Source organism: Heterocephalus glaber, unplaced genomic scaffold (assembly GCF_053883595.1).
Source record: "Heterocephalus glaber isolate CG9 unplaced genomic scaffold, H.glaber_assembly_v1.0 deba00001579, whole genome shotgun sequence".
Lineage (NCBI taxonomy): Eukaryota > Metazoa > Chordata > Mammalia > Rodentia > Bathyergidae > Heterocephalus > Heterocephalus glaber.
In genome coordinates, this window is record NW_028258360.1 from 9,256,775 (window position 1) to 9,268,750 (window position 11,976).

Below are 11,976 nucleotides of genomic sequence, written 5' to 3' on the forward strand. Positions count from 1 at the left end.
CGAGCTCGTGTCCGCGGGGCACGGGAGGCAGCAGAGGTCGGCGGAGGAGGAGGCCGGCTCGGCTGGGCTCGGCGGCGCAGCGCCCGCGGTCTGGTCCGGAGGATGCCCAGCGCGCGTGGCCGCCCCCGGCCGGGCTGTCGGCTGCGGCCGCTTGCGGGGCTCTCGGGAGGCGCCGGGGACTCGGTGGAGGCGCGGAGAGCCGGGGTCCCCGAGCCGCGCGGGGCCGAGCCTAGGGCGCGCGCGGCCGCACTGATGTCGCCGCCGCCACCGCTGCCGCCGCGCTGAGCTCCTGGAAGCCGGGGTGCGCCCAGGCGCCGGGGGTCCGCGCCGCCAACGCCGGGGCTTCTGCAGCTGCCGCCGCCAACGGCGACCCGAGCTCGTCGCGGTCCCCGCCGCACAGTGAGTAACACATCGCGCACCGAGTGACTGAACTAAGAAGAGCAAAACAACATGTGACTCGGCGTTACGCAGGCACACACGGCGCGGACGCCCCGCCCCTCCGCGCGCATTGGCGCCGCGCCCCCCGACGGACGGCGCGCGCGGCCAATGGGAGCCGGGCTGGGGGGCGGGGCCCGCGTGCCCGACGCGCCCCCCTTTCTCCGGGCCGCGTTTCCCGCCGTCCCCGCCCCGCCCCGCCCTCCCCTCCCCCGCGCGCGGCTCGGGGCGCGGGGATGCGGGCCGGGAGGCGGGCGGGGCGGGGCGGGGCCCTGGCCGCCCCCAGCCGCGCCCGGGGCGGTGCCCGGTGCCCGCGCCTTGTTTACGGGCGCTGCGGCCCCTCTCCTGGCGGGCACCGAGCCTTTCCGGGCGGAGGCGGAGGCCGTGGGCTCTTTCCGGGGCGTCATCGGCGCCATCCACCCGTCAGGTCCCGGGAAGTGTAAGTCGGGCGGGGGGTGAAACCGGAGACGCAGGAGGACGTGCGGGCGTCGCGGAGGGCGGTTGCCATGGCGCCGGGAGGGGGTGGCCGCGGCGACAGCGCCCCCGGGTCCCCGCGCCCGGCCGCCTCTCCTCCGGCCGGCCGCGCGGTGGCTGTGGCCGTGACGTCCGCTCAGCCTCTGCAGGTGTTCAAGGCCCGGAGATCCTCGGGGTGGAAGTTAAGGTTCTGACTCCTGAAAGGGCAGCATCCACCTGAACGCTGTAAGATGCGACTCGGGCTGGGTGGCTGATTCGCTGCGGCAGGGACGCGGCGCTTCCTTTCTAGCGCGCACCCAGCGAGGGTTACGGAGGAGGAGGTGACTTGGGGGCGGCGGCGGCACAGCCCTGGGCGCGGAGCCGTGGGGAAAGACCATCTCCCGCTTTCAAACCAGACCTAAAATAACGCACCCGTGAACGCCGGTGTAAGTGTGTGCCCCGTGCGTGTGCGCGCGTGATTGTGCGTGTGTGCACGCGTGCTATTGGGGCGCCGCCTTTATGGACGTCAGGTTTTGCCTTTCCGTTCCTTTTAGATTTTTGGTTGCCGTTTTTGTGCTGACACGTGTTGCCCGTCAATGTGTCTGCTCCAGGAGTAATAGGAAGGGAGTCATATCTCAGGGCTTGAAGAAAATGTGGCCGGGTTTTATTGGCTTTGTGCTCATGTCCGCCCACTTTCTGAGCGATGCGGACAGCCCGTGTGTGTGTGTGCCACAGCCCTAAATAGCAGCCAGTGACACGAGCCCACCTCCTGCCCGCTCAGGCCACGACTTATTCCCAGGAAGCATCTCTCTCGGCCCTCACATTTTCTTTTTGATTTTGACCCGGTGCGCATTGAGATTTCCAGCTATGCCGAGTGCCCGCGCTGTGCCAAGGCGTGGGTGCAGCCTTCCTTGCTCTCCTCAGAGCCGTGCAGGTGTTAAAGGCCAGGCTTTGTAGGGTGTCAGAAGCTCCAGGTGCCGCTGTTGCCCCGCTGGGCTGCGGAGGGCAGGAAGGATGCGGAGCAGCACCTGCCCTGGTGGCTTTCCCACGTCGTGGTGAGGGCTCCACAGCAAGCGCCAGGCCTCAGCCGGAGTGCTGCGGTTTCCTTTTCTCTGGAGCTCCGCCAGACCGAGCCCGGAGAAACTTCCTTCCGTGCAATTACCCTGTCTTCCTCCTTCTTCAAGGGGCTTTTTTCCTTTGCTCCTTCCTGTTGCCCAATAAGCGATTTATTTACCAGAAGCTCGTTCTGCACCTTCTGAATTTCCAACTGTTCTCCCATACTTTTTCAGCAGAACTCAGCTAGTCACATCTGCGGGTGTGCTGGGCCCTGGGATGGAGGCTGCATACCTGGCCTGGTGCCAGCCCACAGCCTGAATGCATTTTGTTGTTGTTGTTGTTGTTGTATGTTGTTATTTTGTTTTGTTTTCTCATCTAGGTTCAGGATGTTTCCTTGGAAACTGGCTCTCCTTTCAATGGCGAAAAGACCATATCTTTTAGCAAGAAGATTGAGGGGAGATACTGTCTTTAGCATAGACTCAGATGAAATAATGATACTTTTATTAAAAGGAAAGGTCTTTTATGGAATAATTTATTTTTCATAAAGGAATCAATTTTATAAAACCATAAAATGTGCTACAAATCCATGGTACAAATATTGCTACTAATAATAACCAGCACTGTTCGTTGTCCTTGTTCTGTGTAAGAGAGGCATATGTAAAAAGAGAAAAGTAGGTAACATTTCAGTGTGTGTGTGTTTCTTTTTAATTCTTCACCTTGTTCATGTTTGACAGCGTCTAGGTGAACTCAGTCTAAAAAGTGACTAAGCAGATTGTTCAGTGGAACGCAACATAGAAATGTATTTTCTGTCATTCACGTTTGAAATGTAGTTTAGGATCTACAGATTTCAATTTCCTGGGTTTATATCAGAGGATATAGTTAATCTTTAGAAAGAATGAAAACATTTTCTATTTCCCTATGCTAAGCAATAATGTGCTTCAGTAGCTTGTTTAATATGTTTCCATTTCTCTTTGATGCATGACTTTTGCCCCTCTAGGTTTCAGTGACTGACAGGGCTTGCCAGCTAGTTTTTTTGCATCTATTTGCTAAGATGTTTCAACTGAAATTGTGCAAGAATTTTGTAACATGCTAAGTCTGTGTGTTTGCAACAGAATGATTTATATGCAAGAATGTAACTGCTGTTTGGATGTTTACTACCTATGAATGGCCTTGCAAACATTTAAAGAATCAAGATTTATCAATGGATTGTATCAGTCCTTTGGAAATTGTAAAGGCTTTCCACTTTAGTATTTATCCTGCTCATTAAACATATTGATTAAATAGTTTCTTTCCTGAATGCTCATTTGGGGAGGGATTTTATATAGTGTACAAATGTAGTAAAGCAAACTACCATAACTTATAATAAGAATTCTTTTGAAAAATATATGAATATTTGAATTGATGCTATTTAGAAAAATGTGTAGTGGGTACAAATGCAGCTAATGTGACGCTCAAAGGATTTGCATTTGAATATAATTATGTTGAAGAAATACATGCATTCAATTAAAAAGTGACTGCAGTTAGGAATTTAAACTTATTAATACACTGTGGATTTTGTTGTGTTTGAAGTTAAAGAATGTATTTCTAGATTTTTTTTAAAAAAAGCTTTTTGCTGATAAGACTTTCCCTGGTTAAATAAAACATTACACATTTGGGCTGGGGTGTATTTCAGCAGGAGAGCACACACTGGCATGTATGACATCTTGGATTTGATCCCCAGCACTGCCAAAAATACAATAAAACAACACATAGAGGCTGTGTAGCACTGGTAAGTATGCTAAAATGATGCAAGACTCCTCCTTAGACCCACTTCCTTGGGTACCTGGACCCTGTCATACCCTACATCCGTGTTTTGCATGACTGGCTTGGCCGTCTGTGTATTGCTTGCTATTGCTATTCTAGCCCGCTGGGCTACAGTGTTCTTGTTTTGTTTTTCTGCCAGAGCAGAACAAAATTGTCTGCTTCTCAGCCTGCACATGCTGAACTGATGATATTAAAAATGTCTCTAAAATGACACAGCTCTATTTTCCGGGGGCGGGGAGTGCAGTCAGAGCAGCTGGGAGTGACCTTGTGCCAAGTACACAGGTCACAGGAGGGGGACAATCAGCCCGTGTGCATTGACCTCACTGTTGATTCTAGGAGCAAGTCCTTGCCCTGGCTTTGAAAACCACTCAAGTTAGGAGTGGGACAGGAGCCACCCGCATCCTGCCAGGGGCCCTCCTGTTTATGGAACTTTCTCAGTCAGAATTCTAGAGTTTTGAAATTTAACCCAGAGATAACAGAGGAAATGCGACCCGCTCTGATGCATGCTGCCACCCACTGGCAGTGGGCTCCGGGTGAACCGTCACAGCCACATTGGGGGCCAGTGCGGAGAGGAGGTTGCTGGTGACCTAATGCACACTTGGTTTGCATCGATCTTGAAAGGAGTTGATAGAAATGGTTTGAAATAAACAAGGAAACTGTGCCTAAAAGCATATCCAATGGCAGATGAGGAGTGATGGTATTCCTAAGTGCAGAAACTTGATTGAATCATTATCAAGCTAATAGGTTCACGTTGTCTACCACATTTTATATCCCAGTTCGCATTTTTAGGGTAAGAACTGTTTAATGGGAAATACACATCATGCCCATTTAAACTAAGTTTTAGAAAACTAGCCAGAAGAATAGGGAAAAAAAATCTAAACCCAGGATTATTTTGGTCTATTTACTGGATCAAACATGAAGTTCAATCAAGGTTTCCTTCCAGTTACCATATTTCTCTCCCACACTGGCCCTGAGTGTCAGAGACTTTATAGAAAAAACGAGAGTATCTCAAAAGATATGGAAAAGCAAAATCTGAAAAAGTATAGATGGGAAAGAAAATACACTCTAAAAACTACAAATAACAAAAACATTCTAAGAAGAAAACTATATATCACATGTGGCCATTAATGTGTCCAGTGTGATTCTTTTGATTGAGTAAAATAATTTGAACTTATGACTAGTTTGTTAATATGAAAGGACATTTCTTTCTCAATTGCCCCGGTGTCAGTTGGGCCGTATGAAGTAAGACAACATTCAAAAATGTGTTTTCTCAGAGCCTTTATTCAAAGAAAGGAAAGGGGTCCAGGGACTTGATTCATCAGCCCACGCCCATGGCCTTGGCCCTTCCTTTATGGATGAAACAGTAAAGCTGGTGTATAAAATATCAACAGTCTCGACTTGTAAAGGTTGTTCATACGATGGTACTTGATTCTTAGCAATATGCGGGATTCTGCCGTCTGCAGATACTGTCCATACTGTCTCAATTGGAACTGAGCTGAGGCGCTTCAGCCCCCGTGGGGCAGTATCCGTTCATCTGTCCGAGGGCTCCACATGTCTGTCCAGTGTTCTAAAGAGCAGTTATCCATCCAGATAAGTATTGCCCTTTGTGCCTTGTTTTGACGCGTAAAATGAAATGTCACTAACTAAAGTCCCGTAAGGAAACACGGGTTAGTGAGGTTCGCTAGGAAGTAAACAAAGCAACAACTTGTGAAACGTAAGCAGATGCCTCTCACTGCTGTTTCCCGCCCTGCCGCCTCTGCTGAGTGCAGATTTCAGTTCAGATAAACACGTTCTAAGAACTGGGGCTGAGGTAAACACCAGCCTTCTTGCTAGTGCTCGCGAGCTCTTTATTAAAGCTTTCCATACCAGCCTAGCATCTTCCTGTTGAAAGAGAAAAAATAAGAATCACATAGTAAAAATACCTTAAAATTATATTTTACACTGTAAGAACCCCTTTAAGATAGTAAAAATAAACATTAAAAAGCCATACCCACTGCTATTAAAAATGAAAATAGAAAATGAGCTATATTGATGTTCTGTTGCTGGATATTTTTCTGTTTTTGAGTAAAGGTGTGCCTAATTTTAAAACTCCTCCCACTAAAACTACAATACAGTTTCAAACCTCACAATGTAAATGTCAGAGAAAATTAAACCACAGATCAGCATCTATATCTTTCTCAGTGCAAAATATAAAACCCAGCACACATTACTAAACATGTGTTCAGGATTTATTAAGCCTCATATTTTAGGAATTATCCAAAATGTCAGTCTTTCCCATTAGCTTTCTATCTAAATAGGGCACCATTAAATATCCTTGCATGTTTGACCTCTTTCACGTTTACCTTCGGTTACAGCATTTTACACATAATTTGAAAACAAAACCTTGTAGTACGTATTATAACCATCATCTGGCGTTTTTCTGGGCTGTCTTACTGCCTAATTTCAATTCTCTGTGTTGCTGTGTACAAGCCCATTTCCTAGTGGCACATGGTCCAGAGAGTCCTGCTCATCTTTGAACCCAGGAAGTTCCGCCAAGTCTCAAATATTACATCAGATTGCAGATTCGGGAAGATTCCAGGAAAAGGTGATATGAAGACATCATAGAAAACAAGCATTGAGCTCTGTCTTCATACTGGAGACTACTGTTTTTCAATGACATTTACATTTACACTTAGAAGAAAGAAAAGGGGTCAGGCCAAGTAAGGTAAACTAAGACAACTTTTAAAACGTGTCTGGTTGTGAACGTCATTATTTCTGTGGATTGATGTTAAACGTTAACCTTGAAACTGAAGGCGGTGAGCCCAAGCATTTCCAGTCTTCAGCTCAACTCAGGCAGTGATGCCCCTTGCCTGCGATCCCTGAAGCACCACCTCCTTAGAGTCACAGCTCTGTCTATTGAGAGCCTTGCATCCCAGCCATTCACTTCCAAATGTTTCTTGAATATAATTGAAGGATCTGCTAAGTTGATAAACAAAGTTTGCTCCTCCTTCCTTTATAAATGGTGTTTGCAATCTCTAGTGCTGTCCTGGGAGGAGAAAACCCTTTCTGATGTACCCAGGTTTGCTAGCTAGGTCTGCCTTCTGAGTCACATGACCCAGTGACAAGTCCGCATAGACCCAGTGGCTGCTTAATTCTGTCTGTTCATCAGCAAGCTTCGATCATGAGCCCTGACCAGGAACTGGCTTAGTCTTGTGAACAGAGGTCCACATGAGCTTCTGGGGGGCAGCATCCACCCCAGTCTCTCTGTCTCCTTCTTCTCTTGTGGGTGAGCCAGTGTGCTCAGGCCAGGACTCCCACAATCAGTCCATTTCTAGGATTGTGCTTACAGCAAACCACACTGTAAGGATGAGGTCTTTCATGAAAGAGAAAGAGTAGAGTCCCCAAGCTCAGTGTGCAGCTACCCTGCAGGTGGGGAGCCCAGCAGCCTCTGCATGTCACCTGTGTTGAGGAGCCCATGGCAGGTGGTGCTGCCTCTGCCCACGTTTGTGAACAAAGAGGCCAGCTCCAGGTACCACTAACAGGCTGGCTGATCTATTTGCTTGTAAGAAAAATGAGATGAAATCCCAGACCCCAGCAATGCCCTTAGGAAGCACAGGGTCCACTGGGAGGTAGAGAACTATTTGTACATAGCCAAATCGAGAGGCCAGCTCTAAGTATGGAAAGAAACCCAATCACACAGGGCAGTGTGGTGTGTAGTAAATCGGTGTTTCGTTGTGCGGAGGGCCAGGACACAATGTGGGCTGGCATCACGGAAAACAGAGGCAGGCACATTAAAGCTTTACCTGTGTCTTGCACTACACTGCTTGGTGAACCAAAGAATTAAATATTAAAACTTTAAACCATAACATTTAGGGGGAAAAAGAAAGAGATATTGATGAATTTGACTTTCTCAAACAGAATTCACAAGCGGAAAGCAGTAAAATCAAAAGTAAAGTATAAGGGAGTGATTAAAAGATATGGAGAGTGTTTAAATTGTTTTTTAAAGTGTACTACAGTAAAGACACATTGCCAAGAACAATTGGATGACTGTAAAGTGAGGTGGGTATTTTTTTGTGTGTGTACTGGGTATTAAACGCAGGACCTTGTGCTTGTGAGTCAGGCGCAGTGCCACTGAGCTACATCCCCGGCCCAAGGCAGGTATTTTGAGGGGAATGAATGACAATGTGTCTTTTACTGTAATACATTTTTTAAAAATTTAAAGTCACCATGTATTTTTAATCACACCTCAGATAAACTGCAAAGGACAAAGAAATGGCAAGCATATCATGGATGAAGTACTACTTAGGTGTTTATGTAGTATCCTAAGGGCTCCTATAAGATAATGAAGAGACCAAAAACACATAACCAAAGATGGATGATCTGAATACATAATTCCCTACAATGAAAATAAATGCAAAAACAAAAGCCTTAACCGTAGGAAAACTTGCTTGCCATTTCCTGTCATAAAATAAATGCACATCAGAGCCACAGTGTGGCACAGTATTCACCTAGCAGACGGGCTGAAACTGACCTCAGGACCCGGGAAGGGCCAAGCGAGGGACTGCATCTGACCCGGACGGATGCTCAGGGCCTGGACCCCGGATGGAACATCTTAGGGGTGACTTGTGCCCCCGTGACAGGGCGCTGGAATATGAGGTGCACATGGGTTCCCGCCAGTCTCCTCAGAAGAGCAAAGTTTTCGATTCACACTACCAGAGGTGCGTTCTTAAAGAACCAGGCATGGAGTGGATGCCTGGTGCACTCCGTTATTCTGTGTGTCTGTGTTTTGGCTTCATTGTTTTGTGTTGTGATTGAAAAGCCCACATAAACGGCTTGACGGAAGCCCTTGAGACCTGCTCCCTGGATGTTCCCAGAGGTCATGAGGGGTCGGCTCCTCGAACTCTACCCTCTTTCGTGTCCGCGGAGCACAGGAAGGGGTCTCTGGGGCCTCACTATGCCAGGAGGGAAGGGCTGGTGTCCTAGGGGGAGCAAGGCCCCTTCAGCAGCAGCAGCGATTCCTGCTGTGTTCTGTGAAGTGCCACCGACAGGTGAGCACTCAATAAGCATTTCTAGATTTAGTTCCAGAGAGGCATTGATTTACTTTTTAACCATTGCTGAAGGGGAGAGATGAGGAAAGCCAATCAAAAAAGCTAACACCCCCAGCCCCAGCCATAATGGGGACCAAACCTAGGGGCCCTGTACCACTGAGCCATGTCCCCAGTTATTATTACTATTATTACTACTACTATTATTATTATTTTGAGACAGAGTCTCACTAAGTGCCCCCGGCTGGCCTTGAAGTTGGGATCCTCCTGCTTCAGCCTCCCATATAGCTAGAATTACAGGTATGCACTGCCACCTCCAGTGAACTGAAGGGTTTGTTTGTTTGCTTGTTTGTTTGTTTTTGAGATAGGGTCTTCTATGTAGTTCAGGCTGACCTTGAACTCACTATGTAGCCCAGGCTGGCTCAAACCTGAACTTGCAGCAATCCTCCTGCCTCAGTCTCCTGAGTGCTGAGATTACAGGCGTGCGCCACCAAGGCCAACTGTGAACTGGAGGCTTTTAGAAGAGGGGGGAAATGTAGTTTTTCAGGGAAGACGATTAAACTACAGAATTCTGGTCTATTTTTAATGTGCCATTACAGTAATGTAGAATTGGCATCTTCTAACACCGACTTTTCCAGTGCTGTAAAAACAAAGAGTATAAACGTGGGAGCCCGAGGGAAATCTGCACGTGTGAGGTTCATCGCAGCAGGAGTCATTGGGATTCCAGCCGTTCTCCGTCACTCAAGTACAGCAGACCTGCCTGCGCTCAGTGGCTTTTCTCCGTGGTGAGGAGACTGCCCCCATGCACGGAAACAGTGTGGTCAGCAGTTTGGGTCTACTTTCCAAGGGCTAAAGATACATGGGGGAAATGAGTCTCCTCTCCACTAAGAGCTTGCTTCCCGAACCCGTTTGACTGTGTGGAGATATCAGTATTAATTCGGAAAGATTATACCTAGCCAGGGGTTACCTTTCAACATACAAAGCAAGATTCTCCTGGTAAAAATATTTTCAGTTTACAAGACTAATGAATAAGACATCTATATTTTAAGTCCAGTATCTGTTGCCACCCTAGATTCTACTTATTTTTCTTTGTGATTTTACTAAAGACGTATATAAACATTTCTGCATTGTACTTATACTTAAGCATAATATAAACATTATCATACTACTTGTATTCTTTTACAGCTTGCCTTTTTGACTTAACATTTTTTTAAATCCAGATATAATTCATATAATTCAGTTGTTTTCAGTACATTCACAAAGTTGTGAAATCATCACTAATGTCTAAATCTGGAACTTTTTTGTCACCCCAAAAAGACACTTCCAGAACCCTTTTCAGAATTTCCCTCCCCAGTTTCTGCCAGCCACAGCTTTCTGCCTGTGTCCCATGATTTGGAGAAATATCTATTTTCACTCACCTAGCTATAGTTCATTCATTTTAACTGTAATACATGTATAAAGATTTTCACATCTGTGAATGGAAATATGTTATAGTTGTTTATATTTAAATTTTAATATTAGTATTTTGAAAAGCACATTTAAACATTTAAAATTTCTTTTAGCAAATATTGTGTATACATATATATTCTTATAAGCTGTTTTCTAGACAGAAAGTGGAATTTCCTGTTAATCCCACCTGCCTTTTGTTTAAGAGGGTGTACAAATTCATAATTCCACTAGCAGCACTGACTTTTAAAATTCTTACCCATTGAGCTATATAGTCAGTGTTTATAAACATCTAATATTGTTGCTTTATGAAAATATTTTCATTTATTACTTGTCTTTTCATTTTCTTTAGGTTGTCTATTGAATAAGCCGAAATTCTGAACTTTATGCAAGTTTGAATGTATCAATTTTTCCTTTTAGGTTCTGTACTTTTCTGATTGGTTTAAGTTTTTTCTCTTCCAAATTCCCAAGTATTTATTCCTTCATTTCCTTTCTCTATTTTTGGCTGATTTCACCTCCACTATATGTTTGCATATAATAGTGGCTAAAATTCATTGTTTTCCTTCTAATTTCTTTTTTCTTTTTGAACCTAATGTAATACATGTAGATATTAATAAAGAAAATATGAAAAGCACTCTCTTCCTTTGATAAAAAATTTTTAAATCTCATAATAAAATACTTAGAATAACTAGTTAATGCACTGTGTACCATGATCTTATATGAGAAACTCAAAATATGAACATACACTGGTATAAATAAACAGCAAAATAGAAGATAGAGAAATGAGAAGTAGAGAGGAGTTCAAATGATTCCCCTCAATTCTCTATTCCACAGTTTCAAAAATAGTTCAGTATGTATGGTCATTTGTCTCATGTATACTACTAGTTTCTCTTCGTTGATTGAAAAGGTTTGTGCTATTATCTGTTTCTTTTTTGTAAGGGAGTCCTTTCCGTCTCTGACTTGTACTCTGAGTAACATTTTGGCCATTTTTCTTTGGCTCTGCGGCTTTCATGGACTCTTTCTGACTTTCACCCCAACAGAGCAGCCACATCTCTGCCTCCATCCTTTCCTGCTGCCTTCCGTGTGCTTAGGGTCCCCCGGCCCGGTCCGTGCTGCCTGGGCGTGTATTTCTACAGCGCGGCTCTGCCTGCTGAGCCACTCCCCGCCAGCTCTGCACGAGCGATGTGGATTTGCTAACCCTTCCTTCTCTCATTTTAGAATTAGCTTTCAGGGTTTAAATACTTTTAGAAAGCTTGCTCATCAATAGGACACTTGGTTCTCATGCCCACAAAAATGGCACTCCATGCTTTTAGGTGATTTTAAATTTACTTTGTGTAAAGTTTTATGATTTTCCACAGAGGTCTTAAATATATTTTGTTAGATTTATTCCTAGCACTGGAAATATTTTGTCACTCTTGTAAAACAATGTCTGTATAAGAAATTACATTTTCTCATTGTTGCTTAATATAGAATAAAATTGATTTTAATTTCTCTTATATCCAGTGATTTTTTAAAATCTTTTTAAATTTAATTTTTATTTTATTAGTGCATATTGGTTTTATGGAATAAAATCCTCATATTAATTCTAGTAATTTAAAGCTATATGGAGTTGATTTCCTTGCAGAAATAAAAATTTATTTTTAAGCTGGAGATTTAGCTCAGTGGTTCTGTCGGCTGCCTAGCAAGCGCAAGGACCCGAATTCTATCCCTGGTACCAAAAAAAAAAAATTTATTTTTAATCTATCTTATATTCAGTGAT

The 11,976-nt window shown here is 45.1% G+C and overlaps 1 long non-coding RNA gene across 4 annotated transcripts; it reads left to right on the forward strand.

Annotated features, from left to right (window-relative positions):
• The first annotated feature begins 880 nt into the window (after positions 1-880).
• Positions 881-11,713, forward strand: LOC101718848 (uncharacterized). 4 transcript variants are annotated; one of them, XR_002387362.2, is made up of 3 exons: positions 881-1,334; positions 3,617-3,712; positions 5,211-11,713. It is a non-coding gene; the product is annotated as an uncharacterized LOC101718848 (long non-coding RNA). The 4 variants fall into 4 exon arrangements; XR_002387364.2 differs by having other exon boundaries at positions 3,620-3,712; XR_002387367.2 differs by having other exon boundaries at positions 881-1,134; positions 3,620-3,712.
• The last annotated feature ends 263 nt before the right edge of the window (positions 11,714-11,976 follow it).